This window comes from Eumetopias jubatus, unplaced genomic scaffold (genome assembly GCF_037043125.1).
Source record: "Eumetopias jubatus isolate StellerSeaLion01/CBP00866 unplaced genomic scaffold, mEumJub1_p1.0 scaffold_1, whole genome shotgun sequence".
Classification (NCBI taxonomy): domain Eukaryota; kingdom Metazoa; phylum Chordata; class Mammalia; order Carnivora; family Otariidae; genus Eumetopias; species Eumetopias jubatus.
The window spans coordinates 157,442,815-157,464,500 of record NW_028274807.1 but is presented as its reverse complement, the minus strand read 5'-3'; the positions used below and the strand labels follow the sequence as shown (position 1 = coordinate 157,464,500).

General features: G+C 42.8%; 1 pseudogene; it reads left to right on the top strand.

The window, feature by feature from the left end:
* Window positions 1-13,648, top strand: part of LOC148165087 (solute carrier family 41 member 3-like) — a 29,689-nt pseudogene extending 16,041 nt beyond the window's left edge.
* Window positions 13,649-21,686: the final 8,038 nt, after the last annotated feature.

Below are 21,686 nucleotides of genomic sequence, written 5' to 3'. Positions count from 1 at the left end.
AAACCCAGAGCAGTGTGGCTGCGCATGCATTTTGAGTCTTATTTTTGTGTGTGGTGTAAGGAAATGGTCCAGTTTCATTCTTCTGCATGTGGCTGTCCAATTTTCCCAACACCATTTGTTGAAGAGACTGTCTTTCTTCCATTGGATATTCTTTCCTGCTTTGTTGAAGACTAGTTGACCATAGAGTTGAGAGTCCATTTCTGGGCTCTCTATTCTTTTCCATTGATCTATGTGTCTGTTTTTATACCGGTACCATACTGTCTTGATGATTATAGTTTTCTAATAGAGCTTGAAGTCCGGAATTGTGACGCCACCAGCTTTGCTTTTCTTTCTCAACATTCCTCTAACAATTCGGGGTCTTTTCTGTTCTGTACAAATTTTAGGATTATTTGTTCCATTTCTTTGAAAAAAGTGGATGGTATTTTCATAGGGATTGCCTCAAATGTGTAGATTTGCTCTAGGTAACATAGACATTTTCACAATATTTGTTCTTCCAATCCATGAACATGGAATGTTTTTCCATTTCTTTGTGTCTTTCTCAATTTCTTTCATGAGTATTTTGCCACTTTGGTAAGATTTATTCCTAGGTATCTTACGGTTTTGGATGCAATTGTAAATGGGACCGACTTCTTAATTTCTCTTTTTTCTGTCTTGTTGTTGGTGTATAGGAATGCCACTGATTTCTGTGCATTGATTTTATATCCTGCCACTTGACTGAATTCCTGTATGAGTTCTAGCAGTTTTGGGGTGGAGTCTTTTGGGTTTTCCACATACAGTATCATATCATCTGCAAAGAGTGAGAGTTTGACTTCTTTGCCAATTCGGGTGCCTTGGATTTCTTTTTGTTGTCTGATTGCTGTGGCTAGGACTTCTAATAATATGTTGAATAGCAGTGGTGATAGTGGACATCCCTGCCGTGTTCCTGACCTTAGGGGAAAAGCTCTCAATTTTTCTCCATTGAGCATGATATTTGCTGTGGGTTTTTCATAGATGGCTTTTATGATACTGTTGTATGTACCCTCTATCCCTACACTCTGAAGAGTTTTGATCAAGAAAGGATGCTGTACTTTGTCAAATGCTTTTTCTGCATCTATTGACAGGATCATATGGTTCTTGTTCTTTCTTTTATTAATGTATTGTATCTCATCGATTGATTTGCAGATGTTGAACCAACCTTGCAGCCCAAGAATAAATCCCACTTGGTCGTGGTGAATAATCCTTTTAATGTACTGTTGGATCCTATTGGCTAGTATATTGGTGAGAATTTTTGCATGCATGTTCATCAGGGATATTGGTCTGTAGTTCTCCTTTTTGATGGGGTCTTTGTCTGGTTTGGGGATTGAGGTAATGCTGGCCTCATAAAATGAGTTTGGAAGTTTTCCTTCCATTTCTATTTTTTGGAACAGTTTCAGAAGAATAGGTATTAATTCTTCTTTAAATGTATGGTAGAATTCCCCTGGGAAGCCATCTAGCCATGGGTTCCTGTTTGTTGGGAGATTTTTGATGACTGCTTCAATTTCCTTAGTGTTTATAGGTCTGTTCAGGTTTTCTATTTCTTCCTGGTTCAGTTTTGGTGGTTGATACATCTCTAGGAATGCACCCATTTCTTCCAGGTTATCTAATTTGCTGGCATAGAGTTGCTCATAATATGTTCTTATAATTGTTTGTATTTCTTTGGTGTTGGTTGTGATCTCTCCTCTTTCATTCATGATTTTATTTGTTTGGGTCATTTCTCTTTTCTTTTTGATAAGTCTGGCCAGGGGTTTCTCAATCTTATTAATTCTTTCAAAGATCCAGCTCCTAGTTTTGTTGACCTGTTCTACTGTTCTTTTGGTTTCTAGTTCATTGATTTCTGCTCCGATCTTTATGATTTCTCTTCTCCTGCTGGGTTTAGGCTTTATTTGCTGTTCTTTCTCCAGCTCCTTTAGGTGTAGGGTTGGGTTGTGTATTTGAGAAATTTCTTGTTTCTTGAGAAAGGCTTGTATTGCTATATACTTTCCTCTTAGGACTGCCTTTGCTGCATCCCAAAGATTTTGAATAGTTGTGTTTTTATTTTCGTTGGTTTCCATGAATTTTTTTAAATTTTTCTTTAATTTCCTGGTTGACCCATTCATTCTTTAGTAGGATGGTCTTTAGTCTCCATGTATTTGAGTTATTTCCGACTTGTCTCTTGTGATTGAGTTCGTTTCAAACCATTGTGGTCCGAAAATATGCAGGGAATGATCCGAGTCTTTTGTTACAGGTTGAGACCGATTTGTGACCTAGGATGTGATCTGTTTTGGGGAATGTTCCGTGGGCACTAGAGAAGAATGTGGATTCTGTTGCTTTGGGGTAGAATGTTCTGAATACATCTGTGAAGTCCATTTGGTGCAGTGTGTCATTTAAAGTCTTTATTTCCTTGTTGATCTTTTGCTTAGATGATCTGTCCATTTCAGTGAGGGGGGTGTAAAGGTCTCCCCCACTATTATTGTATTGTTGTCGATGTATTTCTTTGATTTTATTTTTAACTGGCTTATATAATTGGCTGCTCCCATGTTAGGGGCAAAGATATTTACAATTGTTAGATCTTCTTGTTGGATAGACCCTTTAAGTATGATGTAGTGTCCTTCCTCATCTCTTATTATAGTCTTTGGTTTAAAATCTAATTTGTCTAATATAAGGATTGCCATCCCAGCTTTCTTTTGGTGTCCATAAGCATGGTAATTTGTTTTCCACCCCCTCACTTTCAATCTGGGGGTGTCTTTGGGTCTAAAATGAGTCTCTTGAAGACAGCATATCGATGGGTTTTGTTTTTTTATCCAATCTGATAGCCTGTGTCTTTTGATTGGGGCATTGAGCCCATTTACATTCAGGGTAACTATTGAAAGGTATGAATTTAGTGCCATTGTATTGCCTGTAAGTTGACTGTTACTATATATTGTCTTTGTTCCTTTCTGGTCTGTTAGTTTTAGGCTCTTTCTTTGCTTAGAGGACCCCTTTCAATATTTCTTGTAGAGCTGGTTTGGTGTTCACAAATTCTTTCAGCTTTTTTTTGTCCTGTAAGCTTTTTATCTCTCCTTCTATTTTCAATGACAGCCTAGCTGGATACAGATTTCTTGGTTGCACATTTTTCTCGTTTAGTGCTCTGAATATATCATGCCAGTCCTTTCTGGCTTGCCAGGTCTCTGTGAATAGGTCTGCTGCCAGTCTAATGATTCTACCATTGTAGGTTACAGACCTCTTGTCCCGAGCTGCTTTCAGGAATTTCTCTTTGTCTCTGAGACTTGGGAGTTTTATTATTAGATGTCGGGGTGTTGACCTATTTTTATTGATTTTGAGAGGAGTTCTCTGTGCTTCCTGGATTTTGATGCCTGTTCCAATATACCTTCTGCTCCTCTCTCTCTTCTGGGATCCCAATTATTCTAATATTGTGTCATCTTATGGCATCACTTATCTCTTGAATTCTGCCCTCGTGATCCAGTAGTTTGTCTCTCTTTTTCTCAGCTTCTTTATTTTCCATCATTTGGTCTTCTGTATCACTGATTCTCTCTTCTGCCTCGTTTATCCTAGCGGTTGGAGCCTCCATTTTTTATTGTACTTCATTAATGGCCTTTTTGATTTTGACTTGGTTGGATTTTAGTTCTTTTATTTTTCCAGAAAGGGTTTCTCTAATATCCTCCATGCTTTTATCAAGCCCAGCTAGTATCTTTATAATCGTCATTGTGAACTCTGGTTCCGACATCTTATTAATGTCCATATTGATTAGGTCCCTGGCAGTCAGTACTGCCTCTTATTCTTTTTTATGAGGTGTTTTTTTTCCATCTTGTCATTTTGACCAGAGGACAATAGCAGAATGAGAGAACAAAATGCTAACAGGATAATAACCATGACCCCAGAAAAATATACACTAAACAAATCAGATGATACCAGAAACTGGGGGGAAATGAAAGGTGGATTAAAAGAATATGATCAGGTTGGTGAAAATAACAGAGCCACACACTAGATTTTGGGTGTATTTTGGTCTGTAGAAGAAATTGTCTCCCAAAATTTTAAAGGAAGAAAATATATATATATATATGTATATATATATATATATATATACACACACACACACACACACACACAAATAAGGGTAAATATGAAGCGATGGAATATGACTGTAAAGATGAAAATTAAAAGATTTTAAGAAAGGAAATGATAAGAAGTTGGTTGAAAAAAGAATGAAAAAAATTTTTTAAAAAAGAGAATGTGATCAGGCAGGACACTAGGACAATGTCATACACTAGATTTAGGGTATATTTTGGTCTGTTAGAAGAAACTGTATCCCCAAATTTTAAATACAATGAAGAGAGAATATGACTGTAAAAAATGAAAAATTAAAAAATATTTTAAAAAATGAATTGATAAGATGTTCGTTGAAAAAGGAAAGAAGAAAAATTCAACCAAAAAATATAGAAAAAGAAAAAAAGAAAATTTAAAAAATTAACTTTGAAAGACTAAAGAATCATGGGGGGAAAAAACCATGAATTCTTTGTGCTGTATTCCACTAGTGCTGGAGTTCTGCCATTCTCACTGATCAGTAAACTTGGTCTTGGCTGGCTATTCTTGCTGGTCTTCTGGGGGAAGGGACTGTTGCAGTGGTTCCCAAATGTCTTGGCCGGAGGTGGAATTGCCCTGCCCTTGCTTGGTGCGGGCTAAGTAATCTGCTCGGGTTTGCTCTCCAGAGCTTTTGTTCCCTGCGAGCTTTCGGTACAGCTTTGGAGGACGAGAGTGAAAACGGCGGCCTCCCAATCTCCACCCCAGAGGAGCCAAGAACTCGGGGCCCCACTCCTCAGTGCACCCCTAGAGAAAAGCAGTCAATCACTCCTGTCTCCCCAGTCTCCGGCCGCACTCTGTGCTCACCCGGCCTGTGACCGAGCGTTTCTATCTCTGGCACCCGACCCCATGTGGAGTCTCCAAACCCAGCAGATCCCTGAGGTGCGCTCCTGCGCCACTCCTCCCTGGGCAGGAAGGGGAGTCTCCCCAGATCTGCCACTTGTTGGGTCCCTGCTGGAAGAGCGCTGGCCTGGCTGTGCCACGGATCATGGTTTACGGCAACGCTGAGCTGAGAGCCCACTCTTTGGCTCCGTCTCTGCAGCTGGCTTCCCTGCTCCAATACCTGGGAGCTCTGCCGCACTCAGGCACCCCCAGTCTTTCTGTGACCCCAAGGGTCCTGAGACCACACTGTCCCAGCGAGGGTTCCACCCCCCGTTTAGCCACTGGAGTGATGTCCCTCAGTGGAGCAGATTCCGATTTTGTGCTCTGTGCTCTATCACTTGCCGGTAGCCAGCTGACGGAGGCTCCCTCCCCGCCGCCATCTATCTTCCAGAATTTCGCCTCAGATTCACTTCTCCACACGTCCTACCTTCCAGAAAGTGCTCGCTTTTCTGTTCAGAGAGTTGCTGCTATTTACTTTGATTTCCTGTTGAGTTTGTAGGTGTTCTGAATGGTTTGATACCTATCTAGCTGAATTCCTGGGACCAGAGGAAATTTAGGTCTCCTACTCCTCTGCCATCTTGCTTCTCCCCTAACAAAATCTTTAAAAAAAGTAAGAAAGAAACAGGCTTCAGAGGCCCTTGGGTACCCCTCCCCCCTACTTCCATGGGAACCCAGGTGATTGTACCTTGCATGTCAGTGAGACCCAGTAGTTCTGCTCCCAACAGAGGCAGGGCTGGCCACTCACACAAGGGGCTGGCCACCTAGCGGACTGCATCACCTGAGTCAGGTCCCGATGTTTAACACTTGGAGAGATTTCCTTGTATGTCACCAACTCAGATGCCTCTGGTGCCACAAAAGCAGTTTGAATGAGTTCAGCAGGTGTGACAGTAACTGGGCTGCAAGGAGTGGCAGGGAACAGTCACGCTGCAGAGCATGTTCTTGGGTTGGAGGGAGTGGGGCCTGCTCAGCTCCAGCCAGTTGCTGCCTGTCAAGATTGGAGGTCTGGAGTTGCCTCAATTGACTTGTTAGGAGAAGCTGGCAATTAATTTGAGTTACTTTTTAAAAGTTTTTTCCTTTTTTTAAAATCATGTGTATAACACCCAGTGCTAAGCAACTATTGAATCATTGAACACTACATCAGAAACTCATGATGTGCTATATGGTGGCTGACTGAACATACATACATACATATATACATACATAAAAAAATCATGTGGATCTAGCAAAATAGATCTGCAGCTGTCCTCTGCCCACAGACCATTCTCTGTATCCAGGGTAGTTGGTTTCTCCCTCTGGAGATCACTGGGGCACATCTGGCCCAGTGAGGGATTAATCCCCAGGGGGCTGAGGAAATCAAATGGGGGCAGCCCACCCACCCTCTAAAGGAGATGGCCATGAGTAGGCCCTGTTCTCTGCCAGTCCCAGATCCTGGCCCCGCAGAGGGAGCTTGGCATGACCTTTGTCTCCTGGGCCCTGGGGTCGTGGCAGGGCTGCGCACAGTCCACTCCATGTGGAAGCTGGGGCCTCAGCAGTAAGCCCCAGGCCTGTTGCATATGATAGCTCCTCTTCTCTTGCTGCTGTCCCCAATTTTTCTTCTGTCTCCTTCCCACCTTAGGGGGAAAAAAAACTTTCTTTTTCTCAGATGTTCCAGTCTGGAATCTGATTCCTGTCACATCCTACGACTTTGAATGGCTTATCAAGATACCCTCCCATAGACCTTTCTATCACTGTCTTCCCTCCCTCTCTTCCTATTCCACACCCCCTCCCTCTACCCAACAAATATGTATTAAACACCTACTTTGCCAGTCACACTTCCTTCACCGTAAGAGATAGCTGTCAAGGTGGTACCTCATTCACAAGGTCCAGTTTACCCTTGCTTGGGACCGAACAAGATCTGTGGTAAAGTGGGAGAGAAGGAAGAAAGATCCAGTGCTGAATCAGTCAAGGAAGGCTTCCTGGAGGACATAGACTTAAAATAAGAGATAGAACTTAGAGACTGGCATAAAAAAGGGGAAACCACATTCTTTTTCTCCTCCCAGGTGTTGGTGGCAATCTGGTGGCCATTCAGACCAGCCGGATCTCCACCTACCTGCACATGTGGAGCACGCCTGGTGTTCTCCCCCTCTGGATGAAACAGTTCTGGCCTAACCCATGCTCCACTTTCTGCACCTCAGGTGGGTCTGGCGTCTTCCAGAGGCCATGTGGCCATTTCTTTACACAAGTCAAAATTGCCATCATTGGAATCTGCTCTGTAGCAACAGATGTCTAAGACCAGTGCTGACCTCAGCCCAGATCATCGTCAAGGACACAGCTCCTCCTCCCAGAGACCTGACTCCCTATCTCTGCCTCTAGTTGATTCATCCATTCGTTCAGATATTTAATTCTGCCAGGTGCTAGGTGTCAGGTTGCAGTGATGAGTCAGAGAAAGCTGATTCTTGCCCACATGGATTTACATGATGTAGAAGAGCAGATAAACATACCAAAAAAAGGAGCATTTAACTACGAATTATGGCATGTTTTAAAATAAAAAATACAGGGTTCAGTGGAAGGAATTTCAGGAGATATTGAGATTTGGGTTTGGCAAGTTCCTCTCTGAGGATGATGGGGGGAGCAGGGGAGGGTGTGGGGGGAGGAGGCGTGCTGGAGCAAGAGGAGCGTTTGAGGCAAGGAGGACAGCCTGAGCAAAGGCTCAGAAGCAGGAAGGAGCTTGGTAAGTCTGAAGAACTGAAAGGCCAGGGAGACCTGAGCAAAACGAGCAAGGGAGAGGATGGAGGAAGCTGAGACCAGGGAGGGAGGGGTTTCGTTATAGGTCCTTGAAGCTTGAGGAAGGGAGACTGGATTCTATTCTGAGAACCACTGGAAACCTTTTGAGGTCTTTTCTTTTTGTTACTTTTAAAACTTGGATCTTTTCTCCCACTGCATTTTCTATTAATCATTTCCTTTCTGTTTCAAGAACTACCTTTAGGGCGCCTGGGTGGCTCAGATGGTTAAGCATCTGCCTTCGGCTCAGGTCATGATCCCAGGGTCCTGGGATCCAGTCCCGCATCAGGCTCCCTGCTCAGTGGGGAGCCTGCTTCTCCCTCTGCCTCTCTTTCTCTCTGTCTCTTATGAATAAATAAATAAAAAAAAAGAGCTACCTTTAGCCATTCTTTTAGGGTAGATTTGCTGGCACATTCCTGAAGGATATTTTTGCCAGATATAAAATTCAAGGTTGATGGTTCTTTTCAGCACTTGAAAAATGTGCCACTTTCTTCTGAATCCCCTGGTTTCTGATGAGAAATTACTGTCATTAGAATTATTTTTTTGTCTTTTGTTTGTTTCAAGACTTTTTCTTTACCTTTTAGTTTTTGAGCTGTGATGCACATTGGTGTGGATTTCTGAGGGTTTGCCATGTTTGGGGTTTACTGAGCTCCTTGAGTACATGGATTTATCTTTTGCCAAGTTTAGGAAATTTCAAGCCATGATTTCTTTGATACACCTTCAGCCCCACTGTCTTTTTCCTTTCCTTCCTGTATTCTGATGACATGATGGTGGATCTTTTGTTACAGTCCCACAAGCCCTAGAGTCTCTGTTCAGTTTTCCCCCCAGCCTATTTTATTCTCTCTTATTCATATTGGCTAATTTCCATAGTTTTTTTTCAAGTTCATGGATTCTTTCCTCTGCCCTCTTCACTCTGCTAGTCATCCCTTGCATTGAGTTGTTTGGGGTTTTTTTGGCTATTGTATTTTTTCAGTTTTAAAATTTCCACATGGGTCTTCTTTGTATCTTCTGTTTCTTTTCTGAGACTTTCTAATTTTTTTTTACCAAAACTTTCTATTTTTATTATTTGTTTCAAGTATATTTGTAATTGCTGGTTGGAGCACTTCTACAATGGATTCCTTAAAATTGCTTTCAGATAATTCTGCCATCTGTGTCATCTCATTCTTAGTGTCTGTTGGTTGTCTTTTCAAGTTGAATTTTTTTTTCTTTTATAAGAAGTGATTTCAGATTGAATCCCAGGCATTCGGGGTATATATTATGAAACTCTGGATCTCATTTAAGTCTCTTTCAGCTACCTTTTCTGACACTGCACTACTGAAGGAAAGGGAATGCTTTGCTTCCTTACTGCCAGGTGGGGGTAGAAGTCCAGGTTTCCCCCCACCCCTACCAAACCCACCACCTCTGTTCATACACTGGGGGAAGAGGAGCACTTCATTGCTGGTGGGCTGGGGAGGGGTCCACGTTCCTCTGACACCACCCTGGCTGAGAGGGAGAGGAAAGCTTTGTTATTGCTGCCCACATGGCTTTCACAGACATGGTTGAGTGGGGAGCTCATTACCACCAGGCAGAGTACTGCTTACTCTCCACTCAGCCTTCTCTATCCCACCTCAACCAGAGGGGTGAGTGGCACATTCCACCTAGATTTGGTCAGAAGTCCAGGCTCCCCTCTTGGCCTTTGCGGATGGAAGTGGGGCTGCAGTTTTTCCTGTGATGTTTGGCTGAAATAGAGAAGTTGTTGCCTAAAAGTTCTGTGTTTTGCTAGGCTGTCCCTCTTATGGACTTTTGGCTAGACAGAGTGGGCTTTTGTTGAGGTTTTTCTTTTCTTTTTTTTTTTTTTGTCTGTGGCCATTGACATTTCTGGATTGCTGACTGCTCTAGCATCTGGTCTGGGATATATGAGGCAAAACTCCCTCAAAACAACAACTCAGGGAATTCATTTCTGTGTTTGTTGGGTCCCCAGGTCCCTGGCCAGCCCACCTTTTCTCTCCACCTTTTCAAATCTTCTTATGTTTGTTTTATATATAATGTCCAGGGTTTTTAGTTGTATTTAGTGAGAGGAATAGGAAGAAATATGTCTAACCATCCTGTCTTGAAGTGGAAATTACCATTGAATTTTCTGATTTGTCATTTATATATAGAAAATCTATTTCTAGGGGCGTCTGGGTGGCTCAGATGGTTAAGCGTCTGCCTTCAGCTCAGGTCATGATCCCGGGGTCCTGGGATCGAGTCCCGCATCGGGCTCCCTGCTCCTTGGGAGCCTGCTTCTCCCTCTGCTTCTCTCTGTCTCTCTCTCTCTCTCTCCCTCTCTCATGAATAAATAAATAAAATCTTTTAAAAAAAGAAAATCTATTTCTTTTTCTCTATTATTTCTGTATCTGTCTTAGTTCAGCTGCTATAATGGAAGTATAGAATGGGTGGCTCATAAATACAAGAAGCTTATTTTTTATAGTTGTAGTTTGTGGAAGTTCAAGGTCAAGGCACTAGCAAATTTTGTCTGGTGATGGCCTGCTTCCTAGTTTGTAGACAGCTGTCTTCTCACTGTGTCCTCACATGGTGGAAGGGGTGAAGTGTCCGAGATGTCTTTTATAAGGTTATAAGCACTAATGACATTCATGAGTGCTGTACCCTTATGACCTAATCATCTCCAAATGCCATCACATTGAGGATTAGATTTACAACATATGGATCTGGGTGGTGGGGGACACCCAGATGCTATAGCAGCATCTAAATATTTTACTGAATTCTTATTTATGTAACGTTTCTATAGATTTTCTTGAGTTTTAGGACCAGCTACCAATAGCAATTATTTATTTTGCTTCTACTTTTTTTTTCCAAAGAATCTTTTCATACCTTGTCTAATTTTTCATCATGAAGAGATTTTGGAGCTCTTGAGTGTTCTCAGCCTCTCTACATATTATTTTATGGTAGTGTTTTTAGCTTCTAAGCTGTATGGTTGTTCCTCCTCTTTCTTGTTAGTTTGATGAAATATATTAACTCAGAGGCAAATGGAGACTTTTTATTGAAACTCTATTTCTGTTGAGAAGTCAGTTGCATTCATATGTTACAATTTTTAAGTGTGTGTGGTTGGGGCAAGGAAGTCACACTTCTTGCAGAGTCTCAAATTCTCAGAGTACTGAAGCCAAAAGAGAATGTGCCGAATGAGTCCCAGAGGCTTAGCGTGAGGAAGGGGCTGCCTGAGGCCTCCCATGAGTGTGCCACCCTTCCCTGGATTACTAATTCCACATGCTGAGCCTTCTTTCGCCCACATGCCAGAGCTCTCTTCCACCTTAAGCCCTTTGCATGTTCCCTTTCTTCTGCCCAGAGTCCTCTCTTCCAGATTCGTATCTCAGCCTAGATGTCATCTTCTCTTGAGGGCTTCTAGTCTCCAGTATTCATCCTACTAACATACACTTTGTTCTCTACCACATTATCCTGGTTTATTTTCATCCTCACACTGGTCAGTTTGAAATGACTTTTCTTGTTTGTTTCTGCTACTCGATTCTGTTCTTTTTCCCTCTCTCTCTCTTCCCTAAAATGTCAGTTCCATGAGGGAAGGGACAGGAGTATATCCCCATATGCAAGAACGTGCCTGCCACATAGTAGGTGCTCAGTAAACACTCATGTAATAGATAAATGAATGTGGATGCCTCACTGGAGACTGCCACATGCCAAGGTGGCTTCTGCTGCCTAGCACGTCACACAATCTCCTTGGTTTTCTTTTTACAGAAATTAATTCCATATCAGCCCGAGTCCTGCTCTTTCCGGTGGTTCGGGGCCATCTGATTTTTTTTCTACATCCTCTACTTGGTGGAAGGCCATTTGGTCCCAGACAGTAAGATCTTTGTGGTGTTCTATCTGCTAGCAAGCCTGATCCAGGTGAGGATGACTATAGCAGTATCAGAGCAGCATTCAGTGGTTGGTCAGCCGGCAAGATTTGTCTTGGTTGGTGAGGGGGGCGGTTCTAGGACCCCCATCTTACAAGAGTCAACTTGTTCAAGCCCAAGGGCATGATCCAGACAGAGAGGCCATTCCACACTCTGTATTGCACACTTCACACTGCACATTCCACACAGCACATGCTACACTGCACATTTAATAGGGTACACCCCCCACAAGGCACGCTCCATACTACGTATAGCACACTGCACACTCCTCAGGACCAAAGGTTCATCCTGAAGTTGCAGCAAGTTGCTGTGAAGCAAGTTGATGACTGGGTCCAGCCGATAAACTGTGCCATGCACACCAACCATCACAGACAGGGTGGGCAGAGACCAGCCCCCTGCTGGAGTGTTGCTGAAAGGCATGCAGGGACTTTAGTCAGGGCTGGATGGTGATAAGGACATGATGAAAGAGATTAAGCTGGTGCCTGCCTCTGGGTAGTACTCAGCAGACTGTCTGCCCAGACTAGCTGACTGATGCCCCTCGTGGGCCCAGGTTGTCTGCAGAGATAACTGTGGACACTGATGGGCAATTCTAGGAGGGCAGTGCTAGAGCTAGGGACTGACGTGCTCAAATCTCCCTGAGTTAGGGCATTTACAATTGCAGCATGTCCCTGACCCTGAATAGTGGGTTGGGGCACTCTGACAAACTGTCTTGAGCAGGAGCACGGAAAGGGCTGGAGTCAGCCTGGGACAGGGGACCGAGGAGCCCTGGAATGAAGCCAGGACTGTGCTCACTACTGGCACTTTCAGGAAAGCCTTACTGTCCAAAGCTGCCCATACAAGGGCTTCCAACAAACTCAAATTGAAGTCCCAATAAGGTCTATGTCTTGAGTTTTCAAGGACAGTGAGAGGAGTTGGTGTAGCAGAGATGGTCTGTCTGGCACCTCAGTTTGCCACAAGTAGGACCTGACCACAGGGAGGGAGGCTAGGCAAGTATGGATAAGGGTGGACTTCCTGCCTCTGCATGAGCTCAGAGCTGGGCACTGACCCCAAGAAAAGCTAGAGGAAGGGGGCTCCTTGGAGTGGACATGTCCACCTTGGTATCTGCCTTTGAAATTTGCTAGTGTTTCTTAGTGACACTTGACTCTCTGACTTAGTTGTTATTTTTTGTGTCTGCTTGCTCTTGTGCCAGGTGACGATTCTTCTGTACCTGGCAGAAGTGATGGTTCGGCTGACATGGCACCAGGCCCTGGATCCAGACAACCACTGTATCTCCTATCTCACAGGGTTGGGGGACCTCCTAGGGACTGGCCTTCTGACACTCTGCTTTCTTATCAACTGGTTATTGAGGAGTGATGCAGGGCTGGATGGTTTCTCAGAACCATCATGTGGACCTCCCTAATGAGCCCAGGCAGCCCCAGTTTCTCAGTAGAATTTTCCTTCACACCAGCAGGGTACAGAATACAGTTTCTCCCTGCCTGTGTCCTCAGGAAGGATGGTTGACACCCTGCCTCTGCAGTGGCCCTTTGTCAGTCTGCTAAGGACACTAACACACATCTTGACTCTGGAGTTGGAACCTGAGCCTATGAGGGTGAGAGAGGCCTGAAATCAGAAGCATTGTTTGTGTATGAATGTGACTGCATGTTCCCAGACATAAGTGCACACTCATGTGCTTGGTGAGTGCAAACGAGTGTGCATGTGTGTGTGGAGAGCAGGGGACTCTGGCCTGAAGACGCTGAAGGAAGAGACATGTCCGGTGCACTTGGGAGATATGCTGTCACTGTTCTGTGCCCATGCAGCCTGGATTGGGGAGGAGCAGGAATGAGATGCCTTCTGTGCCCAAGCCTCAGGACTGAGCTGTGGCTTAAGCACAGTCTTCACCAGGTCTGAGCTTCATGGGCCATTTTGCCAGTGTGCCTGCAAATGTGCAGCCCTTCCCAAGACAGCCCTTCCTTGCACACCCTTCATCTGTTCCCAGTATTTAATCCTGTTAATGTTTTTTCTTTTTTTCTTTTTATGTTTAAGCAAAACTTCTGTTTAGATTTTAATGATCAGAGAAGTATAAAATAAAACATAGATTATATTATACTTGGCCTTTGTGTCCTTAAAGATAGTTAATGCCACCATGAGACTTGGGGTCTATAAGTAACAAAAACCTCTGGTGTTTCTCTAGTGTCTGTTTCTCAAACTGTGGTCTGCAGCATAGAAGCATCAACAACATGGGGAAACTTGTTAGAAATGCAAGTTGTTTACCCTCCCTCCCCTAGGCCTGCCAAATCAGCCTGTCTTGGGGTAGAGCTCAGCAATGTAGGTTTAATAAGCCCTCCATGTTGTTCTGATACACTCTCACATTTGAGAACCACTACTCCAGAATGCCCTCACTTTTTTAAAATATATGTTTACTTCCTGATTTTTTTTAAATTTATTAAGTTTATTTATTTAGAGAGCACACACGAGTTGGGGGAGGGCAGAAGGAGAGAGAGAATCTCAAGCAGACTCCATGCTGAGCATGGAGACCAACACAGGGCACAATCCTATGACCCCAAGATCATGACCGGAGCTGAAATCAAGAGTCAGATGCTCAACTGACTGAATCACCCAGGCGCCTGCTACTTCTTGTTTCTTATTAACTCATCATAACAACTTTAGCCATGGTTTGGACTGAGGATTATTATCTTCATCTGGTAAAAACAGGTATTTACTTATTAATTTAGCACATATGGACATGGGCCATCTTGTATCAGTGCCCCAGAAGGAAAGAGGTGGCATCCTAAGTGGTGTAATTGGGCAGGGCTTGAAGAAGGGACAGTTTACAGATACATGGGGAAGGGGAACAATGGTGAAGCACCTTATGCCTGGTCACAGTTAAGGGGCTGTTACCACCAGAAACTCCCCTGAACTGGGGAGTGAATAGGAGTGGGATTATCTGAGGTTGGGTGAAGGGGCATCTCTATTTAAAAAAAACAGCTACCATCAGCTGTGGCCTGACAGAGAGAGATCCATGGGAATAAATACCCAACCTTATTCTCTGCTTACCCTTTAAACTGCTAGTGTCTCCCATTAGCCAAACCCAGCCAGAAGTTAAATGACTGGCGGTGTCATTTATGGATGGTTCCATAAATATATAGAGGTCTCAGCCCCCCTGGGGCTCAGAGCCAGTTGAGGGTGGAGAGTGGTTCTGGAGAGGCAAGTGGAGAATATCCAGCACACCTAGGTACCAAGTCCTAGGCTAAGTACTGGGGATGCACTTGTGGGCAAAGCATTCATCATCCCTCTCTCAAGGGTCTATAGGGGGGATGGTCAATAATAGACATTATAGGTTTGTGACAACATGGATGGACCTAGAGGGTATTATGCTAAGTGAAATAAGCAGACAGAGAAAGATAAATACCATGTGGTTTCACTCATATGTGAAATCTAAAAAAAAAAATGAATAAACAAAAAGAATCAGACCTATAAATACACTGATGGTTGCCAGAAGGAAGTGGGGTATGGGGATTGGCAAAATGGGTGAAGTGGAGTGGGAGGTACAGTCTTCCAATTATGGAATAAGTCACAGGGATAAAAGGCACAGCATAGAGAATATAGTCAATGATAGTGTTGTATGGGGACAGAGAGCAGCTATATTGGTGAGCGAGCATAATGGGAAGAGATGTTGAATCCCTATGATGTATGCCTGAAACTAATAGTGTGTCAACTATACTCAAAAAATTGCTTAAATAAATAACACTACACCAACAAGTGTTAAAATTTTAGCTCTGATAAATCTTGCAAAAGAGAAGAATATGGTGCTGTAGAAGTATGTAACGAGAGCTAAAACTTATTGAGCACCTATTGTGCCATGTTCTGAGCATTTTAAATGTGTAAACTCAGTGTAATAATCTCACAGCAACCTTATGTTATAGGTATGATAGATCATTCCCATTTATAGATGAGGAGACAGCCATTTTGAGGTCTCTTCACTTTCCCAGGATCCTTTGGTGAGTGGTGACAATCTGGCTGAGACCCAAGCTATGCAAGTAGTAAAAGGATTTGACCAAGACAGGAGCTCAGGAAAGATTTTTCTTCAGGAAGTGCCATGTAAGCTGAGATTCAAGAATAAGCAGGAGTAAATCAGCAATGAGTGAAGAGGTTTGGGTGGAAGGTAGAGCATTCAGAAAGATGGATCTTATCATAGGTAAAGGGGGAGCAGAGTAGAGGGGCCACTACTGAAGCTTGAGTTCCTGCAACATTTAATGACCAAGGGAGTATGATCCTGCAATGCAGAGGCAGAGAAGAGACATGGGAGAGGTAAGGAGAAAAAAAAACAAAACAGGAGAGCATCATGTTTGGAGACCAAAGAAGTGTATTATAGAAAGAGAAAGTGGTCCAATGCTTTGAAACTAGAACTCAATCACAAGAGGAAAGTCAGAAAGAACTCAAATACATGGAGGCTAAAGAGCATCCTACTAAAGAATGAATGGGTCAACCAGAAAATTAAAGAATTTTTAAAAATTCATGGAAACAAATGAAAATGAAAACACAACTCTTCAAAATCTTTGGGATGCAGCAAAGGCAGTCCTAGAAAGTGTATAGCAATACAAGCCTTTCTCAAGAAACAAGAAATTTCTCAAATACACAAGCTAACCCTACACCTAAAGGAACTGGAGAAAGAACAGCAAATAAAGCCTAAACCCAGCAGGAGAAGAGAAATAATAAAGATCAGAACAGAAATCAATGAACTAGAAACCAAAAGAACAGTAGAACAGATTCAATGAAACTAGGAGCTGGTTCTTTGAAAGAATTAACAAGATTGAGAAACCCCTGGCCAGACTTATCAAAAAGAAAAGAGAAATGACCCAAGTAAATAAAATCATGAATGAGGCGGAGCAAGATGGCGGAGGAGTAGGAGACCTAGATTTCGTCTGGTCTCAGGAATTCAGCTGAATAGGGATCAAACCATTCTGAACACCTACGAACTCAACAGGAGATCGAACAGGAGAGTAGGAACAACTCTCTGAACAGAGAAGCGACCACTTATTGGAAGGTAGGGCGCGCGGAGAAGAGAATCCGAGGCGATATTCGGGAGGATAGACGGCGGGGGAGGGGCCTCCGCCGGCGCTTCTGGCAAGTGATAGAGCCGCGGAGCACAAAATCGGACCTTTTAGAAGTTGGCTCGGCGGAGGGACGTCGCTGCAGTGGCTAAGCGGGGGGTTGAATCCTCCCGGGACAGTGTGGTCTCAAGACCCTTGGGGTCACAGAGAGACCGGGGGTGCCTGAGTGCGCCAGAGCTCCCAGGTATCAGAGCAGGGAAGCCGGCTGCAGATACGGAGCAGAGTCGCGGGCTCTCAGCTCGGGGTTGCCATAAACTGTGATCTGCGGCCCACTCGGGGCACGGCTCCCCCAGCAAGGACCCAACAAGCAGCAGATCCGGGGAGACTCCCCTTCCTTCCCGGGGAGGAGCGGTGCGGGAACGCACTGCAGGGATCTGCTGGGTTTGGAGACTCCGCGCGGGGTCGGGTGCCAGAGATAGCAACGCTCGATCACAGGCCGGGTGAGCACGGAGTGCGGCCGGAGACCGGGGACACGGAAGTGACTGCTTTTCTCTGGGGGCACACTGAGGAGTGGGGCCCCGAGTTCTCAGCTCCTCCGGGTGGAGATTGGGAGGCCACCATTTCTGCCCTGGTCCTCCAAAGCTGTACCGAGAGCTTGCAGGGAACAAAAGCTCCTGAGAGCAAACCGGAGCAGCTTCCTTAGCCCGGACCGACAAGGGCGGGGCAATTCCGCCTCCAGCAAAGACATTTGGAAACCACAGCAACAGGCCCCTCCCCCAGAAGATCAGCACAAACAACCAGCAAGCCAAGACCAAGTTGATCGATCAAGGAGAATAGGAGAACTCCAGCGCTAGGGGAATACTGCACATAGATTCATGGCTTTGTTTTTTTTTTTTTTTTTTACCATGATTCATTATTTCATCAAAGTTAATTTTTGTTGACTGTTTTTTTTTTATTTTTCTTTTTCCCTTTTTCAACCAACATCTTATAAATCCCTTTTTTTAAAAAAAAAAACATTTTTTATTTTTCATTTTTAGAGTCATATTTTATCCCTTCATAGTACTTACCCTTATTTTTGGCATATATATATAAGTTGTTCTCTCTTTAAAATTTTGAGGTACAGTTTCTTCTAACAGATCAAAATATACCCTAAATCACTAGTCTATGGCTTTGTTCTAGTCTCCTGCCTGATCACATTCTCTCCCTTTTTCCTTTTCTTTTTTTCTTAAATCTTCTTTCTTTTTTCAAACAACTTATCTTACCAAGTCTTTTTATAAAATCTTTTATAATTTTCATCTTTACAGTCATCTTCCGTCCCTTCATTGTATCAACCCTTATTTTGTACATATATGTCTTTCTTCCTTTAAAATTTTAGGAGGCACTTTTTTCTAACAGACCAAAATACGCCCAAAATCTAGTGTGTGGCACTGATCTATGCACTAGGCTGATCATATTTGATCATATTCTGCCTTTTTTGTATTGTTTTTTTTTTTATCTTTTTTTTTCTTTTTCTCTTTCTTTTTTCTTTCTTTCCCTTTCTTTTCCCCTGGTTTCAGGTCTTTTCTGATTTGTATACAGTATATTTGCTGGGGACGTTGTAAACCTGTTAGCATTTTGTTCTCTCATTCATCTATTCTCCTCTGGACAAAATGACAAGACGAAAGAAATCACCTCAGCAAAAAGAACAAGAGGTAGTACCGTCAGCCAGGGACCTACTCAATACGGACATTAGTACGATGTCGGACCTAGAGTTCAGAATCATGACTTTAAAGATACTAGCTGGGCTTGAAAAAAGCGTGGAAGTCATTAGAGAAACCCTTTCTGGAGAAATAAAAGAACTAAAATCTAACCAAATCGAAATCAAAAAGGCTATTGATGAGGTGCAATCAAAAATGGGGGCACTAAATGCTAGGATAAATGAGGCAGAAGAGAGAATCAGCGATATAGAAGACCAAATGATGGAAAATAAAGAGGCTGAGAAAAAGAGAGAGAAACAACTACAGGATCACGAGGGCAGAATTCGAGAGATAAGTGATACGATAAGACGAAACAACATTAGAATAATTGGGATCCCAGAAGAAGAAGAGAGAGAGAGGGGGGCAGAAGGTATATTGGAGCAAATTATAGCAGAGAACTTCCCTAATGTGAGGAAGGAAACAGGCATTAAAATCCAGGAGGCACAGAGAACCCCTCTCAAAATCAATAATAATAGGTCAACACCCCGACATCTAATAGTAAAACTTACGAGTCTCAGAGACAAAGAGAAAATCCTGAAAGCAGCTCGGGAGAAGAGATATGTAACCTACAATGGTAGAAACATTAGATTGGCAACAGACCTATCCACAGAGACCTGGCAGGCCAGAAAGGACTGGCAAGATATCTTCAGAGCACTAAACGAGAAAAATATGCAGCCAAGAATACTATATCCAGCTAGGCTATCACTGAAAATAGAAGGAGAGATAAAAAGCTTCCAGAACAAACAAAAACTAAAGGAATTTGCAAACACGAAACCAGCCCTCCAAGAAATATTGAGAGGGGTCCTCTAAGCAAAGAGAGAACCTAAAAGCAGCAAAGAGCAAAAACGAACACAGACAACAGACAGTTAACAGTCACCTTACAGGTAATACAATGGCACTAAATTCATACCTTTCAATAGTTACCCTGAATGTAAATGGGCTCAATGCCCCAATCAAAAGACACAGGCTATCAGATTGGATTAAAAAACAAGACCCATCCATATGCTGTCTGCAAGAGACTCATTTTAGACCCAAAGACACCCCCAGATTGAAAGTGAGGGGGTGGAAAACCATTTACCATGCTAATGGACACCAAAAGAAAGCTGGGGTGGCAATCCTTATATCAGACAAACTAGATTTTAAAACAAAGACTGTAATGAGATGAGGAAGGACACTATATCCTACTTAAAGGGTCTATCCAACAAGAAGATCTAACAATTGTAAATATCTATGCCCCGAACATGGGAGCAGCCAATTATATAAGGCAATTAATAACAAAAGCAAAGAAACACATTGACAACAATACAATAATAGTGGGGGACTTTAACACCCCCCTGACTGAAATGGACAGATCATCTAAGCAAAAGATCAACAAGAAAATAAAGACTTTAAATGACACACTGGACCAAATGGACTTCATAGATATATTCAGAACATTCCATCCCAAAGCAAAGGAATACGCATTCTTCTCTAGTGCCCATGGAACATTCTCCAGAATTGATCACATCCTAGGTCACAAATCAGGTCTCAATCGGTACCAAAAGATTGGGATCATTCCCTGCATATTTTCAGACCACAATGCTTTGAAACTAGAACTCAACCACAAGAGGAAAGTCGGAAAGAACTCAAATACATGGAGGCTAAAGAGCATCCTACTAAAGAATGAATGGGTCAACCAAGAAATTAAAGAAGAATTAAAAAAATTCATGGAAAGCAATGAAAATGAAAACACAACTGTTCAAAATCTTTGGGATACAGCAAAGGCAGTCCTGAGAGGAAAGTATATAGCAATACAAGCCTTTCTCAAGAAACAAGAAAGGTCTCAAATACACAACCTAACCCTACACCTAAAGGAGCTGGAGAAAGAACAGTAAATAAAGCCTAAACCCAGCAGGAGAAGAGAAATCATAAAGATCAGAGCAGAAATCAATGAACTAGAAACCAAAAGAACAGTAGAACACATCAACGAAACTAGGAGCTGGTTCTTTGAAAGAATTAACAAGATTGATAAACCCCTGGCCAGACTGATCAAAAAGAAAAGAGAAATGACCCAAATCAACAAAATCATGAATGAAAGAGGAGAGATCACAACCAACACCAAAGAAAAACAAACAATTAGAAGAACATATTATGAGCAACTCTATGCCAGCAAATTAGATAACCTGGAAGAAATGGGTGCATTCCTAGAGATGTATCAACTACCAAAATTGAACCAGGAAGAAATACAAAACCTGAACAGCCCTATAACCACTAAGGAAATTGAAGCAGTCATCAAAATCTCCCAAGAAACAAAAGCCCAGGGCCAGATGGCTTCCCAGGGGAATTCTATCAGACATTTCAAGAAGACTTAATACCTATTCTCCTGAAACTGTTCCAAAAAATAGAAATGGAAGGGAAACTTCCAAACTCATTTTATGAGGCCAGCATTACCTTGATCCCAAAACCAGACAAAGACCCCATCAAAAAAGAGAATTACACACCAATATCCTTGATGAACATGGATGCAAAAATTCTCACCAAAATACTAGCCAATAGGATCCAACAGAACATTAAAAGGATTATTCATCACGACCAAGTGGGATTTATTCCTAGGCTGCAAGGCTGGCTCAACATCCGCAAATCAATCAATGTGATACAATACATTAACAAAAGAAAGAACAAGAATCATATGATCCTGTAAATAGATGCAGAAAAAGCATTTGACAAAGTACAGCATCCTTTCTTGATCAAAACTCTTCAGAGTATAGGGAGAGAGGGTACATACCTCAATATCATAAAAGCCATCTATGAATAACCTACAACCAATATCATTCTCAAGGGGGAAAGGCTGAGAGCTTTTCCCCTAAGGTCAGGAACGCGGCAGGGATGTCCACTCTCACCACTGCTATTCAACATAGTATTAGAAGTCCTAGCCACAGCAATTAGACAACCAAAAGAAACGAAAGGCATCCAAATCGGCAAAGAGGAAGTCAAACTCTCACTCTTTGCAGATGATATGATACTGTATGTGGAAAACCCAAAAGACTCCACCCCAAAACTGCTAGAACTCATACAGGAATTCAGTCAAGTGGCAGGATATAAAATCAATGCACAGAAATCCGTGGCATTCCTATACACCAACAACAAGACAGAAGAGAGACAAATCAAGGAGTCGATCCCATTTACAATTGCACCCAAAACCATTAGATACCTAGGAATAAATCTAACCAAAGAGGCAAAGGATCTGTACTCAGAAAACTATAAAATACCCATGAAAGCAATTGAAGAAGACACAAAGAAATGGAAAAACGTTCCATGCTCATGGATTGGGAGAATCAACA